A 26,667-nucleotide genomic window follows, 5' to 3' on the forward strand; every position below is an offset into this window, starting at 1 on the left:
TATGAATCTGGATGAGATCATTAACAGAGTGACTGTAGGTAGAAAAAAAGAGAAGTCTAAGGCAACTGATTATTCAGTAGTTAGGAAGATTTAGAAGAAACAGGAAAAGAGATTGAGAAGAAGTGTCCATGTAGGGAGAAAATCAGGCACATGAGCCCTGGAGCCACATAAAAAAAAATGCTACTCAGAAATGTCAAACTCTTCTGATAGTTCAGCTAACATGAGAACTGAAAATGGATGATTGGATTTAGCAACATGGAGGTCCTGGGTGAATAGGTGGTGAAAACAAAAGCATGAAAAGTATGATTTGGAGAGAGTTCAAGAGAGAATAGGAGAGGAATAGAAAGAGCAAGTATAGACAACTCATTTGAGGGACTTTTCTGTAAAGGGTAGAAGAGCAATGGAATGTTAGATAGAGGAGAAAGTGGTATAAGACATGGAGGAAGAAAGACGGAGTGCCTATTTAAGATAAAGAAATGATGGCCTGTTTGTCTACAGACAGAAATGTCATAGTGGAAAGAATTGATGGAGTAGGTAAGAGGGAAGGGATCGAGTACACAACGGCAGGGTTGGCTTTGATAGGAGTAGAGACAGTCCGTCCATAAAGGGAACAGAAGGAAAGGCAGGGCTAGAAGTAATAGTTGGGTAGATGTGGTAGAACAAGTCCTCCTCTGATCACTTCTGTTTTCTCAATAGGAACTGATATTATCTGATAAAAGAGAAGAAGGAGAGGAACTGTTGGAAGTTTGAGAAGAATGGAAAAAACATATAATTATTTAGAAGGGTTGGAGAGTTAATATGGTTTGGCCCTGCATCCCCACCCAAATCTCATGTTGAATTGTAATTCCCAGTGTTGGAGGTGGGCCCTTGTGGGAGAGGATTGGATCATAGCGGTGGTTTCTAGCAGTTTAGCACCATCACCCTGGTGCCGTCTCCTGTTAAGGTTCTCACAAGATCTGGTTGTAGCACCTCCCCCTTTGCTCGCTTCTTACTACTCCTGCCATGTAAGATGTGTTGGCTTCCTCTTTGCCTTCTTTCATGATTGTAAGTTTTCTGAGGCCTCCCAGCCATGCGTTCTGTACAGCCTGCCAAACTGTGAGTCAATTAAACCTTTTTTTTGTTTGTTTTTAAATAAATTACCCAGTCTAAACTGGTAGTTCTAACTAACAGGTAGTTCTTTATAGCAGTGTGAGAACGGACTAATAGAGCGAGTGAATATTCTGAAGAAATACAGTAGATTTCCTGGGTGAAACTCTGAACTCATTTGAGGTTATCAATTATGAATTTAAAATGAGACCAACATTTCAAACATTTAATGCAGTTTATCTTTATATACATTTAATTCCTTAGGTACAGGTGACCAGTAGATGGAATGTTAGATCTAAGCAGGATTGGAGTTTTCCAAACAGGTACAACTAAACAACAGAAGACCAGGAGAGCTCAAAGTGGATACACCAGAGTGATTACAGAGCTAGGCCTTGAAATCTAAGCTGGATATGTTGGGAAGTGAGAATATGAAAGGAGGAAGGGACATGGGAGACCAATGGATTGTTGGTTCTGGAGGGGTCATCATTGACAAACTACTATTGAATGCCTACTTTGGCTAACTAAGCACTTTTCTGGTACTGGCACAGAAATAAGCACCAAGGCACACAGAATTGTAAGCTGGCATAACCAGTGAGGCGATATAGTATATAAAAGGTAAAAGGGTAGTATAGAGAAAGGAATAACCAGAGTCAGGGCCTGAGGGCAAAGGAGGAAGAACAAGATCCAGAAACATAAGACCGTGGTTGATCTCAACAACCTCAAATATATTAGGACTCATAGAAGCATAGGAAATGGGATAAAAATTATCCTTCATCTAAACAGAGCTAATATAACCCAAATTCACAAATCCTCCCTGTTTAGTGTTACTAGACACAGACATTGTGCTAGGCTCTGTGGTGAGCATTAAGCTATAAGGAAATCTAAGTTCCTACTAAGGGAATTCTCATTCTAAGTGATCCTTGGGTGGGCTTCTTTCCCTTTCCTCCCTCCTTTCTTGTTTTTCTTTTTTTTTCTTTTCCTGAAACCATCTTGTAGAAATGTTGAGGAGGAAATCTCTAGAAATATCAAAGCAATATTTTGAGAAATGTTTCCATTCATTGCAAAAATAGTTACTAAGCACTTATTATGTATCAGAGATTCTGCCAGGCTCTGATATACAGAGAGGGAAAGCTCTCTCAAAGTCATCATTATTAAATGAGACTATGTGAAGAGAAGCAGGTGAATTTGATTGAGACATCAGGGAAGGTTTCAATGTGATTTCGAGTTGAGTAGTGGAGGCTGTTTAAAGGTTGTACTTATGGATAAGAGTGAGATATTACAGTGGACAGGGGCCTGTTCTTCTGCCTTCTCTTGGTGTGACTGATGATGGACTTCTATCTAAAGTAATTCTCATCTCCTGGTATCTGTAATTCATTACTATCATCTTCCTAAGGACCTATTGATCACCTTGTGATGACTTGAGTTCTTTTGAATGCAAGTTTTTGCCTCTAAAAAAAATAGTTTTTCTTGGAAAAGGACATTAACAGACATTTCCCAAAACAAGAAATACAGGTGGCCAAGAAACACATTAAAAAATGCTCAACATCACTAATCATCAAATAAATGCAAATTAAAACCACTTTGAGGTATCATCTTACATCAGGGAGAATGGCTGTTATTAAAATGCCAAACAACAGACGTTGGTGTGGATGTGGAGAAAAGCGGATGCTTATACCCTGTTGATGGGAATGCAAATTAGTTCAATCTCTATGAAAAAACAGCATGGAGATTTCTTTTTTTTTTTTTTTTTTTGAGACGGAGTCTCGCTCTGCCGCCCAGGCTGGAGTGCAGTGGCCGGATCTCAGCTCACTGCAAGCTCCGCCTCCCGGGTTCACGCCATTCTCCTGCCTCGGCCTCCCGAGTAGCTGGAACTACAGGCACCCGCCACCGTGCCCGGCTAATTTTTTGTATTTTTTAGCAGAGATGGGGTTTCACCGTGTTAGCCAGGATGGTCTCGATCTCCTGACCTTGTGATCCGCCCGTCTCAGCCTCCCAAAGTGCTGGGATTACAGGCTTGAGCCACTGCGCCCGGCTTCTTTTTTTTTTAAATTTCAACTTTTATTTTAGATATGGAGGTACATGTCCAAGTTTGTTACATGAGTATATTGTGTGAAGCTGAGGTTTGGGGTATGTGTCCTTTCATCCAGGATACACCATATTACCCAAAAGATAGTTTTTCAATCCATGCCCACTCTCTCCGTCCTTACTTCCTCTAGTAGTTTGCAGTGTCTGTTGTTGCCATGTTTATGTCCATGTGTGGTCAGTGTTTTGTTTCCATGTACAAATGAGGACATGAGGTATGTGGTTTTCTGTTTCTACGTTAATTAGCTTAGGATCATGGCCTCCAGCTGCATGCATCCAAGTTGCTGCAAAAGACATAATTCTTTTTTATGGCTATATAGTATTCCATGGTGTATATGTACCACATTTTTGTCATCCAATCTGCATTAAATAGTATCTAGGTTGAGTCCATGTTTTTGCTACCATGAGTATCATAGCAATGAACATAGGAGTGTGAGTATGTTTTTGGTAGAATAATTTATTTTCCTTTGGGTATTTACCCAGTGATGGAACTGCAGGGTTGAATGTTAGCTCTGTTTTAAGTTCTTTGAGAACTCTTCAAACTGATTTCCACAGTGGCTGAATTGATTTACATTTCCTTCAACAGTATATAAGCATTCCCTTTTCTCTGCAGCCTCTCTGGCATCTGTTGTCTTTTGACTTTGAAGATTTCTTCAAGAACCAAAAATAGAACTACTATTCGAGCCAGCAATCTCACCACTGGGTGTCTACCCAAAGGAAAGAAAAATATTGTATAAAAAAGACACCTGCACCTGTGTGTTTATTACAGCACTATTCACAATAGCAAAGTTGTGGAACCAATCTAAGTGTCCATCAAGGGTTGATTGGATAAAGAAAATGTGGCATAGATTACTGTGGAATACTATGCAGCCGTAAAAAGAATGAAATTATGTTCTTTTCAGCAACATGGATGGAGCTGGAGGCTGTTATCCTAACAGAATGAACTCAGAAACAGAAAAATACCACATGTTCTCACTTATGTGGGAGCTAAATAATGGGTATACATGGACATAAAGATGGTAATACTAAACACTGGGACTCCAAAAGGGGAGGACCAGAGGCTGCTGAGGGATGAAAAATGACCTTTTGGGTACAACGTTCAATATCTGGGTGATGGGCACACTAGAAGCCCAATTCCCACCATGATACAATATACCCATGTAACAGACAAGCCCATGTACCCCGAAATCTAAAAAAAAGGGTTCAAAAAGTTTTAAATATTTATTAATAATATCTAGGTAATATTAACTTAGTTTATTTATAAGCCTCTTAGATGTGATTCTCAGTTTTTGTTTTCATTAACAATGTGTGAACTTTACACCTGCCCGTTACATGTTTTCTTGATGTCGTCCCATGTGAGGACAAACTGCTTTAGCTAAATAGTATCTGAGAGCTACTACAGGACACCATTTGTATATAAGAAAATAGTTTTAGAAGAGTAAAGCCATTTACAACCCTACTTTCTACCTTTTAGAGGCAAACAAAGTTTATGTCATACACTTTGGTATTGAATTGTTCTGAAAGCAGTTGCTCTGTGAACAGTTTATTATTATTATTATTTAGATGTAATATTCCCCTGTATGCTTTTAGGGTATAGGGGACTTTTTTAAACAAAAAGTCATTTCACAATGGGAGATTATCTGTGACTTATATTATGTTTCTTTCTTTTTTTTTTTTTTTCGAAATGGAGTTTCACTGTCTCCCAAGCTGGTGTGCAGTGGCACAATCTGAGCTCGCTGCAACCTCCGACTCCTGGGTTCAAGCGATTCTTTTGCCTCAGCCTCCTGAGCAGCTGGAATTACAGGCACCTGCCACCACCCCGGCTAAATTTTTTTTTTTTTTTTTTTTTATTTTTTATTTTTATAGAGACGGGGTTTCACCATGTTGGCCAGGCTGGTGCGAACTCTTGACCTCAGGTGATACGCTCGCCTTGGTCTCCCAAAGTGCTAGGATTACAGGCGTGACCCACAATGCCTGGTCAATATTATGTTTCTTTCTCTTTTTTTTTTTTTGAGACGGAGTCTCGCTCTGTCGCCCGGGCTGGAGTGTGGTGCCGCTATCTTGGCTCACTGCAGCCTCCCCCTGCCGGGTTCAAGCGATTCTCCTGCCTCGGCCTCCCGAGTAGCTAGGACTACAGGCATGCGCCACCACGCCCAGGTAATTTTCATATTTTTAGTAGAGACGGGGTGTCACCATATTGGCCAGGCTGGTCTCTCAAACTCCCGACCTCTTGATCCGCCTGCCTCAGCCTGCTAAAGAGCTGGGATTACAGATGTGAGCCACTGCACCCAGTCCAATATTATGTTTCTAAAGTCCGCTTTTGATCCCATAAAAGTTAGTTCTTCACTTCTTTTCCGGTAGGGAAAATGTTTCAATCCTAACTCATTTTGCTGCTGCTGTTGGACTTTCATTTTATTCTCCTCTAAACATGGGTGAAGGTGACACTAAAGTTTATTATTTTTTTAAACAAATATGATGAAAGTGGTGTGGATAAGCACTTAACTCACATATTCTTTGAAAGGGAAAATACATTTTTTCCTGCCACAAGATGTTATTAGGATTAAATATATACAAGTGTATATTTATTTTAATAAAAATAATTTAGTTTCTCAAATCATTATATGCATTTGTATTATGTACTATAGAAAAATAAATGGTACAACTGGCTCTGGATGGATATGTAATCATTCTTCTCTGGCTACATAAAACTCTGTAAATGAGTGGCAAGCAGATGGTGTCTCATTATCTCCAATGGAGAGACTTAAATGCAGCCTGTAAGCCTTTGAAGAGTCTGTTTTTGTATCTAAGTGAATAACTTTTGAGTTTGGCTTTTTTTTCCTCCTTTTTTTTTTTTTTTTTTTTTTGCAGTGATGTGTTACTAGGCTGTACTAACTCTGAAAATCAAATTGATTCCTATCTATATACTTAGAAAAATGATCACTTTGGGAATAAGAACATATATTTCACAGTGTGGACTAAAGTCACAATAAATAGCATATGAATAAGAATTTGAAAACTGGAGTCAATAATGAATATGCCTATAATAGACATAGACAAATTAATCGTTGCAGAAGCTTATTCAGGTGGATATGACAGGTTTTTGGATGTCAGGGATCAAGCCCAGGAAAGGCAGAGCCCATGTCTTATTCATTTCTTAATGTCTTACTACCCCCTCAACCTTGCACAGTTCCTGCCATCTAGCACCATATCCATCTAGAAGAAATTTCATTAATTTTGTTGAATGACTGAAAATAATTTGTTTCAGTTAAATTGATTTTACATTTGAACTTTTGGTGCATTAGTCTCTTAGTACATCTTGAAATATGCTTATACTTACATTTATAATGACTGCAAAGCTTAACATTTTTAAGGAATTCTACTTTGATATAAAATGGTCTTTGATAAAAGTGTTGCTTGGATGCATTTATAAGACTTTTAATATAAACAAATGAGCAAATAAAATAGTTCCTGACCTGTTCCAGTGCTAATAGAGGATCCAGAATATTCAAGATTTACAAGGATATTCAGATCAATAGCATCAGATCTATTCCACAGTATGTAAGTTAGTTCAGACTACCACAACATAATATCATAGACTGTGTGACTTAAACAATAAAAATTGGAGGCTGGACAGTTCAAGAGCAAGGCACCAGTGAATTTAGTTCTTGGTGAGGGTTTTCTTCCTGGCTTTCACATGGTCACTTGCTTGCTGTGTGCTCACATGACCTTCTCTGGTGTGTACTCACATGGTCTTCCCTGATCCATGCATGCAGAGAGAGAGAGAGTCCTCTCTGGTGCCTTTTTTTGTTTTGTTTTGTTTTTAAAAAGAACACATTCTATCATGAGGGCTTCATCTTCACGAACTTATTTAATCCTAATTACCAAAGTCTGTCTCCAGATATCATCACATTGTGGGTTCAGGCTTCAACATACAAATTTGAGGGGGAGGGGACACAAACACTCAGTCTATGACACACACATAACTAATTTCTTGTTCATCATTGCTTATCTGTAGCCACTATCCCAACTCTGCTAAGTCAGCTTCTTTTGTTTCTGACATTGCTGCTGACCCAAAAGGTGAGCTCAGAGAAAGAAAGAAAATAATTGGAGTGAAGAGAATGAAATAAAATCATAGTGGTGAAATGATTTTAAGTTAGATCACTGCTGGGAATATAACCAATGAAGCAGTCAGAATGTTGTTATTTTAACAACTGAAAACAATTGAAGTAAAATCCAAAATCATGTGAGATTTAGTCCGACAAAGATGTCAATCACTGTCCTGAAGTGGATTTGGGTGCTTGCCAAGGGACTCCTGGAGCAGCCTGGCTGAAGCCACTAGGGCAAACAGCAGCTTCAGAGAGGGACATCATGGATACACAGAATGCTTTCCTGAGAATATATTAGAATCATGTGGGGTCTGGTGCTAGAAGGTGTCTGTCCCTATACCCGGGGGTTATTGACTCCTGAAGGATTCCAAATCAATGTCTTTGAGGTTATTCACTTGTTATGGTAACAGTTTCTCAGCAGCTGCTTTGTTTATTTCAAGCAGATGAAGGCTGGGTAGCTTTCTTTTAAACACCTTGGGCCACTCTGTCCAGGGTGGGAAGACAGCTCATTAGCTAAGATTTTTATCCTGGCTCTGTAGTGATGACATGACTACTGTGATCCTGGAGTGTGGCTACAAGGATGTGCAGCTTCATTCAGTGGGAAATTAGTACACATTGCTTTAAAATGGTAATAGAGTTAGTGTAGTAACTTTTCCACTAGATAAAAATTCTGATTATCTTTGTTGGTCTCAATAGTCCTTTCAGACCTAATACGAAACCTGGATACCATTTTCTAACATAGTTTGAGTTTTCTTTCCAAAAATATCATTTGTGCAAGGTATGGTACCAGAGAAAGGCCAATGATGGGACAAAGATTAAATAATTAAGTTAGCTGTTTGTGCTTTGGGGATTCTTCCTTGAACTACCTTCAAATTCTTAGAGTCTTTTTCTATTTGATTACTTTGTTTCTGGAATTTAAAGCCTACAGTCATGGTTAGAAAAGCTAACTGGTAATTTAGCTACTGTGGTATTAGCCACACTGATAATTAGCTTTGTTAATGGGAACTTTTTAAGGTCAGGAATTACATATTCACCAGTGTATCTTTAGCGCTTAACATTTTAATGAATGGAATAATTATAAGTGAACTACATTTTTCTAAAAACAGAGGCAAGGTTGATATTAAGAAGAAAAGTCAGAGGATACATAACGTATTCCCGACTCTGAGATACATGAAAAAAACCCCAGCCTTTCAAAATTGGCATCAATGATATGCCATGTTCATGTCAAAGGTTCAATGAGAAGATAATTTTTCACTTCTAATTTCCCTTTAGTTTTCCAGAATGGAGTGATTCTAATAAGAAAGGATACCATATGTTTCATGCTTAATAGAATTTAAGAAATTGTAACATGTACTTTAAATATACTAAAGATAATAATAATAGCATTAGCTAGTACTTATAGCTACTTGTTAGGCACTGTTCTACGTGCTTTTTATGGTATTATTGCTTAAATCATGTCAGCTCCATATTGTACATAAAAAACTAAAGCACAGAGAGGAGGGCATGCACCCAAGACCACTCACCTGGTGGATGTGGAGTCAGATATTAAACAGGCTTAAGTTCTGGCTCTAAATTCCTTCACAGTGCTTACTTCTCTGTTCTATACTACCTCCAAAGCTACCACTGGCCTTTGATACCTTTGTGCAAATCAGAAAAAGAGTTGCATCTTCCTCAGTTGAAAAGAATACTCAAGAATAACAAATATAAAAAACATAAAGCCATTCTGTAGGAATTAGGCAAGTTGAATCATTAAACAGAAAATAACATGTATTAGTTGGAGTTCTTCACAGAGACAACTTATTGCAAATATATGATATATCCAATATTATATATAGATGTCCAATAAGGTGTGTGCGTGTGTGTGTGTGTGTGTGTATTAGTCCATTTTCACACTGCTATAAAGAACTACCAGAGACTGGGTAATTTATAAAGAAAAGAGGTTTAATTAATTGACTCACAGTTCTGCATGGTGGGGAGGCCTCAGGAAACTTACAATCATGGTGGAAGGCAAAGGGGAAGCAAGGCACGTCTTACGTGGCAGCAGGAGTGAGAGAGAGAGAAAGGGGGAAGTGCTACACCTTTAAACTATCAGATATCCTGAGAATTCTCTCACTATCATGAGAACAGCATGGAGGAAACAACTCCCTTGATCTGATCACCTCCCACCAGGTCCCTCCCCTAACATGTGGGGATTACAATTCTAGATGAGATTTGGGTGGGGACACAGAGCCAAACCATATAATTCTGCCCCTGACTCCTCTCAAATCTCATGTCCGTCTTCCATTGCAAATTCAGTCATGGCTTCTCAACAGTCCTGAATTGGAGCATTAACTCAAAAGTCAAAGTCCAAAGTCTCATCTGAGACAAGACAAAGTCCCTTCCACCTAGGAGCCTGTAAAATAAAAACAAGTTAGTTACTTCCAAGATACAATGAGGGTACAGGCATTGGGTAAATGTTGCCATTCCAAAAGAGAAATTGGCCAAAACAAAGGGGCTACAGACAAAGGAGCTACAAAGGGTCCCATGCAACTCTGAAACCCAGCAGGGCAGTCATTAAATCTTATACCTCCAAAATAATCTCCTTTGATTCCCTGTCTCACATCCAGGGTAATGCAAATGGTGGGCTCCCATGGCCCTGGACAAGTCTGCACCTTTGGCTCTGCAGGGTTCAGTCCCTGCAGCTGCTTTCACAGGCTGTCATTGAGTGCCTGTGGCTTCTCCAGGCACAGAGTAAAAGCTTTTGGTAGATCTACCATTCTGGGGTCTGGAGGACGGTGGCCCTTTTCTCACAGCTCCACTAGGCAGTGCCCTAATAGGGACTCTGTGGGCTCCAACTCCACATTTCCCATCTGCATTGCCCTAGTAGAGGTTCTTCATGAGGATTCCACCCCTGCAGCAGACTTCTGCTTGGGCATCCAGGCATTTTCATACATCCTCTGAAATCTAGGTGGAGGCTCCCAAAGCTCAGTCCTTGTCTTTTGTGCACCCAGAGGTCCAACACCATGTGGAAGTCACCAAAGCTTGGGGCTTGCACCCTCTGAAGCAATGGTCTAAACTGTGGCTTGGCTTCTTTTAGCCATGGTTGGAGCTGGAGTGGTTGGGACTCAGGGCTTCATGTACCAAGGTTGTATAGAACAGCACGGGACCCTGGGCCCACCCTTTGAAACCATATTTCCCTCCTAGGCCTCCCTGTGATGGGAGGGGCTGCCATGCAGCTCTCTGAAATACCTTGGAGACATTTTCCCCATTGTCTCAGCTTTTAACATCTGGCTCCTTGTTACGTATGAAAATTTCTTTAGCCAGCTTGAATTTTTCCCAGAAAATGGGTTTTTCTTTTCTACTGCATGGTCAGGCTGCAAATTTTCCAAACCTTTATGTTCTGCTTTTCTCTTAAACATAAGGTCCAATTTCAGATCATCTCTTTGTAAATGCATATGACTGTATGATTTCAGAAAAAGCCAGGTCACATCTTGAATGCTTTGCTGCTTCAAAATTGCTTCTGTCAGATACCCTAAATCATCTCTCTCAAGTTCAAAGTTTCACAGATCTCTAGTAAAGGGACAAAATGCCACCAATCTCTTAGCTAAAGCATAGCAAGAGTGATCTTTGCTCCAGTTTCCAATAAGTTCCTCATCTCCATCTGAGACCGCTTCAGCCTGGACTTCATTGTCCATGTTGCTATCAGCATTTTGGTTAAAACCATTCAACAAGTCTGTAGGAAGTTCCAAACTTTCCTACAACTTCCTGTCTTCTTCTGAGCCCTCCAGACTGTTCCAACCTCCTCCTGTTACCCTGTTCCAAAGTTGCTTTCATATTTACAGGTATTATTATAGCTGTACCCCAAACTCTTGATACCAACTCTTTGTATTAGTCCATTTTCACACTGCTATAAAGAACTACCTGAGACTAGGTAATTTATAAAGAAAAGAGTTTTAATTGACTCACAGTTCCACATGGCTGTGGAGACCTCAGGAAACTTACAATCACAGTGGAAGGTGAAGGGGAAGCAAGGCATGTCTTACATGGTGGCAGGAGAGAGAGGGAGAAAAGGAGGAAGTGCCACGTTTTTAAACCATCATGTCTCATGAGAATTTACTTTCTATCATTAGAAAAGCATGGGAGAAACCACCCCTGTGATGCAATCACCTCCCACCAGGTCCCTCCCCTTACATGTGGGGATTAAAACTGGAGATGAGATTTCAGTAGAGACACAGAACCAAATCATATCAGTGTGAACAAAGAACTGGCTCATGTGATTATGAGGGGCTGACAAGTCCCAAAATCTGCAGGGTGAGTTGGCAAGCAAAGACCCAGGACAGTCAATAATTTTCAGTCTGAAGGCTTGTGGGTTCAAGACCCAGAAAGAATTGATCTTTCAATATAAGTCTGAAGTCAGGCAAAAACATGATGTTCCAGTTTGAAGGTAGTTAGGCAGGAGGAATTTTTTTATTACTTTAGGGAGAGTAAAACTTTTTGTACTATTGAGGCCTTTACTTGATTTGGTCAGGTCAACTTACTTCTGGGAGACAAACTACTTTACCCAGTCCTACCGACTTAAATGTTTTCTTTGTTTTTTTTTTTTTTAAAACAATTTAATTTAACTTTTAAGTTCAGGAGTACATGTGCAGTTTGTTATATAGGTAAACTTGTGTCATAGGGGTTGTATAGATTATTTTATCACCCAAGTATTAAGCCTATTAATAAGCATATTAAGCTTGCTAGTACCCATTAATTTTCCTAATCCTCTCTCTCCTCCCAGCCTCCAGCCTCCAATAGGCCCCAGTGTGCATTCTTCCCCTCTATGTGTTCCTGTGTTCTCATCATTTAGCTCCCACTTATAAGTATTAGGTTTTCTGTTTCTGTGTTAGTTTGCTAAGGATAACGGCCTCCAGCTCCATCCATGTTCCTGCAAAGGACATGATCTCATTATTTTTTGTCTGCACAGTATTCCATGGTATATAGGTACTACATTTTCTTTATCCAGTCTACCACTGATGGACATTTAGGTTGATTCTATGTCTTTGCTTTTGTTAATAGTGCTACAGTGAACATATGTGTGCATGTGTCATTATGATAGAATGATTTATACTCCTTTGGGCATATAACCAGTAATGGAATTGCTGGATCAAATGGTAGTTCTGTTTTTAGGTCTTTGAGGAATTACCATACTGTCTTCCACAATGGTTGAACTAATTTACGTTCCCATAATAGTGTATAGGCATTTCTTTTTCTCCACAACCTAGCCAGCATGTTATTTTTTTGACTTTTTAATGATAGTCATTCTGACTGGTGTGAGATGATGTCTCACTATAGTTTTGATTTGCATTTCTTTGATGATCAGTGATGTTGAGCTTTCTTTTACATGATTGTTGACTTCTTTTGAATGTTTGTGTGTCTTCTTTTGAAAAGTATCTGTTCATGTCCTTTGCCCACTTTTTAATAAGGTTGCTTGATTTTTTCTTGTAAATTTAAGTTTCTTATAGATGTTGGATATTAGATCTTTGTCAGATGCATAGTTTGCAAAATTTTTCTCCCATTCTGTAAGTTGTTTTTTTACTCTGTTGTCAGTTTCTTTTGCTTCGCAGAAGTTCTTTAATTAGATTTCATTTGTCAATTTTTGTTTTTGTTGCAATTGCTTTTGGCATCTTTGTTACAAAATTTTTGCTCATTTCTATGTCCAGAATGGTATTGCCTAGGTTGTCTTCCAGGGTTTTTATAGATTTGGGCTCTACATTTAAGTCTTCAATCCATCTTGAGTTAATTTCTGTTTAATTTCAATCTTCTGCATACAGCTAGCCAGTTATCCCAGCAGCATTTATTGAATAGGGAATTCTTTCCCCCGTTGCTTGTATTTGTGAGGTTTGTAAAGATCAGATGCATATAGGTGTGTAGCCTTATTTCAGGGTTCTCTATTCTGTTCCCTTGGTCTATGTGTCTGTTTTTGTACCCATACCATGCTGTTTTGGTTACTGTAGCACTGTAGTATAGTTTGAAGTCAGGTAGCATGTTGCTTCCAGCTTTTTTTTCTTTTTCTTTTTCTTTTTATTTTTGTTTCACTTGGGATTGCCTTGGCTATTCGGGCTCTTTTCTTGGTTTCACATGAATTTTAAAATAGTTAATTTTTTTCTAGTTCTGTGTAGAATCTCAATGGTAGTTTAATAGGAATGGCATTGAATCTATAAATGGCTTTGGGCGATATGGCCATTTTAGTGATATTGATGCTTTTTATTAATGAGCATGGAATATGTTTCCATTTGTGTCATCTCTGATTTTTTTGAGCAATGTTTCGTAGTTCTCCTTGAAGAGATCTTTTACATTGCTAGTTAGCTGTTTTACTAAGTATTTTATTCTTTTTGTAGCAACTGTGAAAGGGAGATCATTCCTAATTTGGCTCTTGTCTTGACTCTTGTTGGTGTATAGGAGTGCTAGGATTTTTGCACATTGATTTTTTATCCTGAGACGTTGCTGAAGTTGTTTATCAGCTTAAGGAGCTTTGGGGCTGAGACAGTGGGATTTTCTAGATATAGGATTATGTCATCTGCAAACAGAAGTAGTTTGACTTCTTCTCTCTCTATTTAGATGCCCTTTATTTCTTTCTCTTGCCTGATTGCCCTGGCCAGAACTTCCATTACTATGTTGAATAGGAGTGATGAGAGATAGCATTCTTTTCTTGTGCCAGTTTTCAAGAGAAATGCTTCCAGCTTTTTCCTGTTCAGTATGATGTTGACTGTGGGTTTATCACTGATGGCTCTTACTATTCTGAGATATTCCATCAATATCTAGTTTATTAAGAAATTTTACTTTGAAGGGGTATTGAATTTTATTAAAAGCCTTTTCTGCATCTGTTGAGGTAATCATGGTTCTGAACCTTTGTTGGAGAGGTGACATGGTCATTTGAGGAAAGAAGGCATGCTGGCTTTTTGAGTTGTCAGGGTTCTTGTGCTGGTTCATTCTCATAGTTCTGTTTATGTTATAAATGCACCAAACTTTGCATCCCAGGGATAAAGCCTACTTGATCGTTGCGGATAAAGTTTTTGATGTACTATTGGATTTGATTTGCCAGTGTTTTGTTGAGGATTTTTGCATCAATGTTCATTAAGGATATTGGCCTAAAGTTTTCTTTTATTGTTGTGTCTCTGCCAGGTACTGGTATCAGGATGATGCTGGCCTCATAGAATGAGTTAGGAAGGAGTTCCTCCTCCTCAATTTTTAGGAATAGTTTCAGCAGGAATGGTACAATCTCTTTAGTTTCAGAGAGCTCATTATTGTTATGTTCAGGAGTTCAATTTCTTCATGATTTAGTCTTGGGAGAGTGTTTATATGTCCAGGAATTTATCCATTTCTTCTAGATTTTCTAGTTTATTTGCATAGAGGTATTTATAATGTTCTCTGATGGTTATTTATATTTCTATGGGGTCAGTGGTAATACCCCCTTGTCATTTCTGATTGTGTTTTTTTGAATCTTCTTTCTTTTCTTATTAGTCTAGCTAGGAGTCTTAATTTTTTCACAAAAACAACTCCTGGTTTTGTTGATCTTTTGAATGGTTTTTCACGTTTCAATCTCCCTCAGTTCAGCTCTGATTTTGGTTATTCCTTGTCTTCTGCTGGCTTTGGGGTTGGTTTTCTCCTGGTTCTCTAGTTTTTTTGTTGTAATGTTAGGATGTTAACTTGAGATCTTTCCAACTTTTTGATGTGGGCATTTAGTGCTATAAATTTCTTTCTTAACACTGCCTTAGCTGTGCCTCAGAGATTCTGGAGTGTTGTATCTTTATTCTCATTAGTTTCAAATAACTTCTTGATTTCTGCCTTTATTTCATTATTTAACTAAAAGTCATTCAGTGCAGGTTATTCAATTGCCATGTAATGTATGGTTTTGAGTGAATTTCTCAGTCTTGATTTCTGATTTGATTGTGCTGGGCTTTGAGATATTGGTTGTTATACTTTCATATTTTCTGCATTTGCTGAAGGATGTTTTATTTCCAGTTATGTAATCTCCTCTAGACTATGTAACATGTAGTGATAAGACAAATGTATATTCTGGGCTAGGTGTGGTGGCTCATGCCTGTAATCCCAGCACTTTGGGAAGCCAAGGTCGGTGGATCACCTGAGGTCAGGAGTTCAAGACCATCCTGGCCAACATGGCGAAACCCCATCTCTACTGAAAATACAAAAATTAGCCAGGCATGGTGGCAGGTGCCTGTAATCTCAGCTACTCGGGAGGCTGGGGCAGGAGAATTGCTGGAACCCAGGAGGCAGAGATTGCAGTGACCTGTGATCGCACCATTGCAGTCTCCAGCTCAGGCCAACAACAAAGAGATGTCATCTCAAAAAAAAATAAATAAAATAAAAAGAAAGAAAAGAAAAGAAAAATTTACATTCTGTTGTTTTGGGTGACAAGTTCTGTAGATGTCTATTGGTCCATTTGATCCAGTGCTGAGCTCAGGTCCTGAATATCTTTGTTAATTTTCTGTCTTGATGATCTGTCTAATGTTGTCAGTGGGGTGTTAAAGTTTCCCACTATTATTATGTGGGAGTCTAAGTCTCTTTGCAGGTCTCTAAGAACTTGCTTTGTGAATCTGGGTGCTCCTGTGTTGGGTGCATATATATTTAGAATAGTTAGGTGTGCTTGTTGAGTTGAACCCTTTACCATTATCTAATGCTGTTTACCTTTTTAAATCTTTGTTGGTTTAAAGACTGTTTTATCTGGAACTAGGATTGTAACCCTTGTTTTTTTCTGTTTTCCATTTGCTTGGTAGATTTTTTCCATCCTTTTATTTTGAACCTCTGTGTGTCATTGCATGTGAGATGGGTCTCTTAAAGACTGCATACCAATGGGTCTTGTTTTTTTTTTTTTTTTGGCTTGCCACTCTGTGTCTTATAATTGGGACATTTATTCCATTTACATTCAAGGTTAGTGTTGATATGCGTGGATTAGATTTTGTCATCATGACACTAGCTGGTTATTTTGCAACATGTTTATGTGGTTGCTTTGTAATGTCACTGGTCTGTGTACTTCAGTGTGTTTTTGTAGTGGCTGGTAATGGCCTTTGCTTTCCATATTTCTTGCTTCCTTCAGGAACTCTTATAAGTCAGATCTGGTGGTAGGAAATTCCCTCGGCTTTTGCTTGTCTGAAAAGGATATTATTTCTTTTATATTTATGATTCCTAGTTTGGCCAGATAAGAAACTATGGGTTGGAATTTATTTTCTTTAAGAATGTTGAATATTGGCCCCCAATCTCTTCTGTCTTTTTAGGTTTCAGCCGAGAGGTCCACTGTTAGTCTGATGGAGGTCCCTTTGTAAGTGACCTGGCCTTTCTCTGAAGTTGCCTTTACCATTTTTTCTTGCATTTTGTTCTTGGAGAATCTGGTAGAGAATAATTAATGTATTTTGGTGGTGATCTTCCTTTGAGGTATTTTACTGGGCTTCTCTGCATTTCTTGAATTTGAATATTGTCCTCTCTAGCTAGTTTGGGGAAGTTCTCATGGATGATATCCTGAAACATGTTTTCCTGTTTGGTTTTATTCTTCCCATCTCTTTCAGAGACACCTATGAGTTGTAGATTTGGTTTCAATACATAATCATATATTTCTCAGAGGTTTTGTTTATCTTTTCCATTCTTTTTTCTCTACTGTTGTCTGTCTTATTTCAGAAAGCCAGTCTTCAGTCTCTGAGTTTCTTTCCTCTGCTTGGTCTATTCTTCTATTAATACTTGTGATTGTGTTATGAAAATTCTTGTAGTGTGTTATTCAGCTCTAATGGGTTGGATACATTATTTTTTATACTATTTTGTCTATCAGCTCCTGCATTGTTTTATTGTGATTCTTCACTTTCTTGGATGGGGTTTCAATGTACTTCCATAGCTCAATGATCTTCATTTCTGTTTATGTTCTGAATTATATTTCTCTCATTTCAACCATCTCAGCCTGGTTCTGAACCCTTGCTGGAGTGGTGATGTAGTCATTTGGAGGAAAGAAGGCACTCTGGCTCTTCAGTGGTCAGAGTTCTTGTGCTGGTTCTTTCTCATCTTCGTGGACTTACGTTCCTTCAATCTTTGAGGTTGCTGACTGATATGGTTTGGCTGTGTCTCCACCCAAATCTCATCTGGAATGATAGTTCCCATAATTCCCATGAGTTGTAGGAAGGACCTGTTGAGAGGTAATTTAATCATGGCAGTGGTTACCCTCATGCTGTTCTCATAATAGTGAGTTCTTACAAAATCTGATGGTTTTATAAAGAGCTTTTCCTCCTTTTACTTGGTACTTCTCTTTGTTGCTGCCATGTAAAGGAAGACACGTTTGCTTCCTCTTTTCCATGACTGTCAGTTTCCTGAGGCCTCCTCAGTCATGCTGAACTGTGAGTCAATTAAACCTTTTTCTTTTATAAATTACACAGTCTTGGGTACGTCTTTATTAGCAGCAAGATAACAAACTAATAGTGTAAATTGGTACTGCAGAGAGTGGGGTGCTGCTGTAAAGGTATCCAAAAATGGGTAAGCAACTTTGGAACAGGGTAACAAGCAGAGGTTGGAACAGTTTGAAGGGCTTAGAAGAAGACAAGAAAATGTGGGAAAGTTTGAAACTTCCTGCAGACTTGTTGAATGGGTTTGACCAAAATGCTGTTAGTGATATGGACAACAAAGTCCAGGCTGAGGTGGTCTCAGATGGAGAATAGGAACTTCTAGGGAACTGGGACAAAGGTGACTCTTTAAAATCTTATGCTTTAGCAAAGGGACTGGTGGCATTTTGCTCCTATCCTAGAGATCTTTGGAACTTTGAACTTGGGAGAGATAATTTAGGGTATTTAGTGGAATAAATTTTCTAAGCAGCAAAGCATTCAAGAGGCAACAGAGCATAAAAGTTTGGAAAATTTGCAGCCTGATGATGCAGCAGAAAAGAAAAACCAATTTTTGAGGGAGAAATTTAAGTCTCAAGCTGACTGCAGAAGTTTGCATAAGTAAAGAGGAGCTAAATACTAATCACCAAGACAAGGAAAATGTCTCCAGGACATGTCAGAGACCTTCACGGCAGCCCCTCCCATCACTGGCCTGGGGGCCTAGAAGGGAAAGATGGTTTCCTGGGCAGGGTCCAGCGCCCGCCTGCTGTGTGCAGCCTCATTTGGTAATGGTGTGTTTATCCAGTGCCTGTACCCCCACTGTATCTAGGAAGTAACTAACTTGCTTTTGATTTTACAGGCTCATAGGTGGAAGGGCTTGCCTTGTCTCAGATGACACTTTGAACTTGGACTTTTGGGTTAATGCTGGAACGAGCTAAGACTTTGGGGGACTGCTGGAAAGGCATGATTGTGTTTTGAAATGTGAGAACATAAGATTTGGGAGGGGCCGGGGGTAGAATAATATGGTATGGATGTGTCCCCACCAAAATATCATCTTGAATTTTAGTTCCCATAATCCCCTTGTGTCATAGGAGGGAACCAGTGGAAGGTAATTTAATCATGGGAGTGGTTACCCTCATGCTGTTCTCATAATAGTAAGTTCTCATGAGATCTGATGGTTTTATAAGGAGCTTTCCCCTTTTGCTCAGCACTTCTTGCTGCTGCCATGTGAAGAAGGACATATTTGCTTCCCCTTCCACCATATTTGTAAGTTTCCTGAGGCCTCCCCAGCCTTGCTGAACTGTGAGCCAATTAAACCTTTTCTTCTTTATAAATTACCTAGTCTCAGGTATGTCTTTATTAACAGTGTGAAAACAGACTAATACATTGACTTGGTTTTTTTCTTTTTCTTTTACCATACTTGATCACCTTCAGGGGTTGATTGTGGTACAAGGTGGATTCAGTTGACTGGCTTCATTTCTGGAAGATTTTATGAGGTCAATGCTCAGCTACCAACTCCTGAACTGCATGCTCTAACTCTGGGGGACTTGTATTGGGCCCCAACTTTGTTTTCTGTCTCTTAAGTTTAGTATTTCACTGTGGTTGGTAGGACTGAGGTGCTCCTGGACCAGTGGTCACTACACTCCAATGGGTGATGTCAGCCAAAGCATTTCATACTGCAGTGACAGCAGGATCTATCCTCATTTGCACATGCCAGTAGCAGTATTAGTTGTAGCATGTTGGGGTACACACTTGTTGGATGTGGCAGAGTGCTAGTGGGTGTCAAGATGCCTGCCTCCCTGTGGGTGTTTACCACAGTGGCAGAGGCAATGCAGCTGGGAAGGGGGTGGGCGGCCCCTGCTGGCAACTTTGTGCCTCTTGTGGTGGTCCCTCCACAACTTGGTCCCTCCACAACTTGGTCCCTCTTGTGGTGGTGTTGGCTCAGTGGTGAGGAGCTGGCAGATGCAGGTTTGAAATATTTCTCTGTGCACTACAAACAGGAGTGATTGCCCAGGGAAGGGGAGGACCTGCTGTTCTCTGTTCCTAGTTTCACTCCCATGGCAGTGTTAGTGCAAGAGTGGGGCACTAGCAGGGATTGGGCTGGCTGGCTCTGTGCCTGCAATTCTCCATCTGCAATGGCAGTTTGCAGGGAGATGGGTGGAAGACTGCAGTCTTGCTGCAGCAGTAGCAGGTTGGGGTACACACATACTCACCTGTTGGCAGGGCAGGGAAAGCAAAACCTGCCTGTGCAGACATGCACCAGCAAAGCAATGTGGGGAGTTGCTTTTGGGTCCGGGCGAAGCTGCATAAGGGGGAGGGGAGCAAGAGGGCTGGTGCATAGCTGTGGGAGCCACCCCACTGGAGCTCCCTGCCAGTAAGGCAGGGTCTGCCAGTGCAGAACCTATGACACAGAACCCCAGGTCACCTGACGCTACTCTGTAAGCAGGAGTAGCCAGGCTGGAGCCCCAGGAAAGGCCAGCAGATCAGGAGTGCTCATGTTAGACTGGCATTATCTTATGGGCAACACCATCCTGCAGAGTTCAAGTCTGACAATTCCCCAGGACTGTCTCCTATGGGAGCAAGTTGAGCCTAGGGGGATGGCCATCCCTGGCCTTGCACTGCTACAGACGCACTTTCACCAAACACTCTGGGCTCTACATCAGCTGACTTACTGCCCCTACCACTTATATAAGCAGCTTTCCTTGCCAACTTGAGTGTTTACGGTGGTCAAAGGATCTCTTTCTGCTGAGGTTTCAGAGGCCCATGGTGAAAGCAGGGTGCTCTTTGCCAGTTCAACTCACGTGTTCCCCCACAGCCACTGGGGGCCAGGAATGAGTCCAGATGCACAGTATCTCTATGTAGGGTTTCCAGTTTTCTCCCCCTTCAGCTCAGCTTCTGTGTCTTCCCTTCATCCACACTCAGTGCGTTTTTCTCTGAAGGTCTGTTTGAAGTGGGCTAGTTGTCTTGGTCCCTTGGTGGCAGCTGTTCCACCTGGCTGCATCAGTCATTCACCTTGCTCTTTTCCTTGAATGTTAACCTCAACCAAAAAGACCCTTAATCAGACTAATGTTTTACGAAATATCTGGGCACCTCGTGGCTCAATCAAGTTGCCACATAAAGTTAACCCTTGTAAGAGATTTAGAATTTTAAATCAAACTTTGGAAAGCTAACCACTGAGATAATATAATTTGTTACAAAACACACATCTTGTTTCTATGAAAATTAATTTATGGCAGGTTGAGTGCTTACTTTATATCCTTTCCTGTAGAAATGGTTTCTAGATTTGACAGTATTTTTTGTAATTGTAGGCCATAATCAATTAATAAATGATTATTTTAAGAAGATACTTTCTCCACTGATGATCAATATTGGCAAAGTTAAATACATTCTTAGAGCTATAAAAGTACTTAGAAATATGTATGGTAAATTAAGGCCAAAATATATTGTATTATTTTTTAATTAAAAAAATTTAACACATTGTAGCTGTGCATGTTTGTAAGGTATAATTTGGTCTTTCAATAACTTTAACATACTGATTTGATTTCCTTTGGATTTTTACCCAGGAGTGGGATTGCTGAATCACATGGTAGTTCTATTTTTAATTTTTTGAGAAACTTCCATACAGTTTTTTATAATGGCTGTACTAATTTACATTTTTGTCAATGATGTGTCAGTGTTCTTTGTTCTCCACATCCTCTCCAACACTTATTTTCTTTTGTCTTTTTGATAATAGCCATTCTGACTGAAGTAAGGTAATATCTCATTATGGTTTTGATTCGCATTTCCCTGATGATTAGTGATGTGGAGCATTTTCCATACACCTGTTGGCCATTTGTAGGTCTTCTTTTGGAAAACTATTAAGGTGTTTTGCCCATTTTTAATCTTTTTTTGCTATTTAGTTATTTTTATATTTAGGATATTAACCCCTTGTGAGATATATTTTTTGCAAGTATTTTATCTAATTCTATAGATTGTCTTTTTACTCTGTTGTTTCCGTCACTGTGCAAAAGCTTTTTCATTTGATATAATCCCATTTGTCTATTTTTGCTTTTGTTGCCTGTGCTTTCGAAGTCTTATTTAAAAAATCATTTCCCAGTTCAATGTCATAAAGCATTTTCCCCATGTTTGCTTCTAGTAGTTTTATTAAAGACTTACATTTAAGTCTTTAATGCATTTTGAATTGGTTTTTGTATATGGTGAGAGGAAGGAGTTTAGTCTCCTTCTGCATGTGGATACCCAGTTTTCCCAGCATCATTTATTGAAGAGACTGTCTTTTCTCCAGTGCATGTTCTTGGCGCCTTTGTCAAAAATCAACTAGCTGTAGGTGTGTTAATTTATTTCTGGCCTCTCTATTCTGTTCCATTGGTCTATGTGTTTTTATGCCAATACCATGCTATTTTGGTTAATATAACTTTGTATATGATTTGAAGGGTCTTCATCATAAATTCGTTATAAATTATTTGCCTAGGCCAGTGTCAAAATTTTTTCTAGTATGTTTATAGTTTGAGGTCTTATATTTAAGTCTTTAATCCATCTCAAGATGGATTAATTCATCTTGAGATGGTCCAGTTTCAATTTTCTGTTTATGGCTAGCTAATTTTTTCAGTACCATTTATTTAATAGGATATACCTTCCCCATTGTTTATTTTTATTGACTTTGTTAAAGATCAGTTGGTTGTAGGTATGTGACTTTATTTCTGGGTTCTCCATTATATTTCATTGATCTTCATGTCTATTTTTGTACTAGTATTATGCTGATTTGGTTACTATAGACTTGTAGTATAAGAAAGGCAATGTGTTTTCTTGGGATTGCATTGACTAATTGGGCTCTTTTTTTGTTTCCACATAAATTTTAGAATAGTTTTTTCTAATTCTTTGAAAAATGACATTGGTAATTTGATAAGGATTTCATTGAATCCCTAGATTGCTTTGGGTGGTATGAACATTTTAGCAATATTAATTCATCTTATCCATCAGCATGGCATGTTTTCCCATTTATGTCATCTACAATTTCTTTCATCATTGTTTGTGGTTTCCATTGTAGAGATCTTTCACCTCCTCGGTTAAATTTATTCCTAAGTTTTTTTTGTGTGTGTGTGTGGCTACTATAAATGAGATTGAGTTCTTGATATGATGTTCAGCTTGAACATTGTTGGTGTATAGTAATGCTACTGATTAGTGTATGTTGGTTTTGTATCCTGAAACTACTGAAGTCATTTATCAAATCTAGGAGTATTTTAAAGGAGTCTTTAGGTTTTTCTTGGTATATAATCATGTCACCAGTAAACAGAGATAATTTGACTTCCTCCTTTCCAAGTTGGATGCCTTTTGTTTCTTTCCCTTCCCTAATTGCTCTGGCTAGGACTTCCATTACTATGTTGAATAAAAGTGATGAGAATGGACATCCTTGTCTTGTTCCAGTTCTTCAGACAAATATTTTCAACATTCCCTTATTTAGTGTGATGTTCAGTATGGATTTGTCATATGTGGTTATTATTTTGACCTGTGTTCCTTTGATGCCTAGTTTCATAAGGAGTGGTTTTTTTTTTTTTTTTTTTTTTTTTATCATGAAGGGATGTTGAATTTTATCAAATGGGTTTTCTGCCATCTATCGAGGTGATTGAATGGTTTTTCGTTTTAGTTCAGTCACATCACATTTGTTGATTTGCATATGTTGAACTATCCTTGCATCCCTGGCATAAAACCCACTTGATCATAATATATTATCTTTTTGATATGCTGCTAGATTCAGTTTGCTAGTATTTTTCAGAGGATTTTTGTATCTATGTTCATCAGGGATTTGGCCTATAGTTTTTTTTTTTTCTGTTTTGTCCTTGCCTGGCTTTGGTGTCAGTGTGATACTGGCTTCACAGAGTGAGTCAGCAAGGAATTCCTCCTCTTCAATGTTTTGGAATAATTTCAGTAAGACTAGTACCAGATCTTTTTTGTATGTGTAGTAAAATTCAGCTATGAATCCATTTGGCCCTGGGATTTTTTTGTTGTTAGAAAATTTCTTATTACTGATTCAATTTTATTACTCATTATTGGTCTGTTCAGGAATTTTATTTCTTTATGGCTCAATCTTGGGAGATTGTATGTTTCCAGGAATTCTCCCATTTCCTGTAAGTTTTCTAATTTGTGTTCTTAGAGGTGTTTGTAGTGGTCTCTGATGATCTTTTGTGTTTCTCTGGTATCAGTTGTAACACTACCATTATCATTTCTGATTGTACTTACTTAATTCTCCTCTCTTTTTATTCTTGGTTAATCTAGCTAGCAGTCTTTAATTTTTAAATTTTTTAATCCTTTCAAAGAAACAACTTTTTGTTTCATCGATCCTTTGTGTCATTTTTTTGGCTCTCAATCTCATTTCGCTCTGCTCTGATCTTTGTTATTTCTTTTCTTTTTCCAGCTTTGGGTTTGGTTTGCTCTTGTTTTTCTAGTTCCTTGATGTACAAGTGTATTAGTCCATTTCACACTGCTGATAAAGACATACCAAAGACTGGGCAATTTACAAAAGAAAGAGGTTTAATGGCAAGGATAAACAAGTCACATCTTATGTGGATGGCAGCAGGCAAAGAGAGAGAACTTGTGCAGGCAAACTTCCATTTTTTTTAAACCATCAGGTGTCGTGAGACTTATTCACTATCATGAGAATGGCAAAGGAAAGACCTGCTCTCATGATTCAATTATCTCCCACTGGGTCCCTCCCACAACATGGGGGAATTATGGGAGCTATGAGATGAGATTTGAATGGGGACACAGAGCCAAACCATATCATTCCCTTCCCCCCCCGCCAAATCTCGTGGCTTCACATTTCAAAACCAATCATGCCTTCCCAACAGTTTCCCAAAGTCTTAACTCATTTCAGCATTAACTCAAAAGTCCACAGTTCAAAGTCTCATCTGAGATAAGGCAAGTCCCTTTCACCTATGAGCCTGCAAAATCAAAAGCAAGTTAGTTCCTAGATACAACGGGAGTACAGGCATTGGGTAAATCCAGCCATTCCAAATGGGAGAAATTGGCCAAAAGAAAGGGGCTACAGGTCTCATGCAAGTCCACAATCCAGTGAGGCAGTCGAGTCTTAAAGCTCCAAAATGATCTCCTTTGACTCCATGTCTCATATACAGGTCATGCTGATGCAAAAGGTGGGTTCCCAAGGTCTTAGACAGCTCCTCCCCTGTGACTTTGCCAGTTACAGCCTCCCTCCTGGATGCTTTCATGGGTTGGCATTGCATGTCTGTGGCTTTTCCAGGCAAACGGTGCAAGCTGTCGGCGAATCTACCATTCTGGGGTCTGGAGGACGATGGCCTTCTTCTCACAGCTCCACTAGGTGGTGCCCCAGTAGGGACTCTGTGTGGGGGTTCCAACCCCACTTTTCACTTCCTCACTGCCTTAGCAGAGGTTCTCCATGAGAACCCCACCCCACAGCAAACTTCTGCCTGGGTATCCAGGTATTTCCATACATCTTCTGAAATCTAGGTAGAGGTTCCCAAGCCTCAGTTCTTGAATTTTGTGTACTTGCAGGCTCAATACCCCATGGAAGCTACCAAAGCTAGGGGCTTGAATTTGCTGAAGCCATGACCCGAGCTCTAGGTTGGTCCCTTTCAGCCATGGCTGGAGCAGCTGGGATGCAGGGTACCAAATCCCCAGGCTGCACACAGCGTGAGGACCCTGGGCCTGGTCCACAAAATCATTTTGTCCTAGGACTCTGGGCCTATGATGGGAGGGGCAGCCATGAAGACCTCTGACATGCTCTGGAGACATTTTCCCCATTGTCCTGGGGATTAATATTCGGCTCCTCATTACTTGTGCAAATTTCTACAGCTGGTTTGAATTTCTCCTCAGAAAATGGGTTTTTCTTTTCTATCACATTGTCAGGCTGCAAATTTTCTGAACTTTTGTGTTCTGCTTCCTTTATACAACTGAATACCTTTAACAGCAGCCAAGTCACATCTTGAATGCTGCTTAGAAATTTCTTCCACCAGATACCCTAAATCATCTCTCTCATGTTCAAAGTTCCACAAATCTCTAGGGCAAGGGCAAAATGCCACCAGTCTCTTTGCTAAAACATAACAAGAGTTACCTTTGCTCCAGTTCCCAAGAAGTTCATCATCTTTATCTGATACTACCTCAGCCTGGCTTCCATTGTCCATATCATTATCAGCATTTAGGTCAAAGCCATTCAACAAGTCTCTAGGAAGTTCTAAACTTTCCCACATTTTCCTGTCTTCTTCTGAGCCCTCCAAACTGTTCCAACCCCTGTCTGTTACCCAGCTCCAAAGTTGCTTCCACACTGTTGATATCTTTTCAGCAGCACCCCACTCTACTGGTACCTATTTACTGTATTAGTCCATTTTTATGCTGCCTGTAAAGACATACCCAAAACTGGCCAATTTACAAATGAAAGAGTTTTAATGGAGAACTCAGTTCCATGTGGCTGGGAAGGCCTCATAATCATGGTGGAAGACAAGGAGAAGCAAATGACATCTTACATGGATGACAGCAGGCAAAGAGAAAGAACTTGTGCAGGCAAACTTCCATTTTTTTAAGCCATCGAATGTCCTGAGACTTATCCATTATTGTAAGAACAGCACTGGAAAGGCCAGCCCCCATGATTCAGTTATCTTCCATCAGATCCCTCCCACAACACATGGGAATTATGGGAGCTGCAAGATGAGATTTAGGTGGGGATGCAGAGCCAAACCATATCAACAAGATTAGGTAGTTAATTTGAGATATTTCTGTCGTTTGCTGTAGGCATTTAATACTATAAACTTTACTTTTAGCATTTTTTATTTTTTATTATTTATTTTTTTTGCTGTGTCCCAGAGGTTTTATTATGTTGTGTCTCTATTTTGATTTGTTTCAGAAAATTTTTTGGTTTCTGCCTTGATTTCATTGTTTACTCAAAGGTTACTCAGGAGCAAGTTGTTTAGTTTTCATGTACTCGTGTAGTTTTGAGAGTTCCTCTGGGCATTGATTTCTAATTTTATTCTACTGTTGTCTGAGATGATACTTGATATAATTTTGATTTTTTTTGGAACTTATTGAGATTTGCT

Source organism: Macaca nemestrina, chromosome 7 (genome assembly GCF_043159975.1).
Source record: "Macaca nemestrina isolate mMacNem1 chromosome 7, mMacNem.hap1, whole genome shotgun sequence".
Classification (NCBI taxonomy): domain Eukaryota; kingdom Metazoa; phylum Chordata; class Mammalia; order Primates; family Cercopithecidae; genus Macaca; species Macaca nemestrina.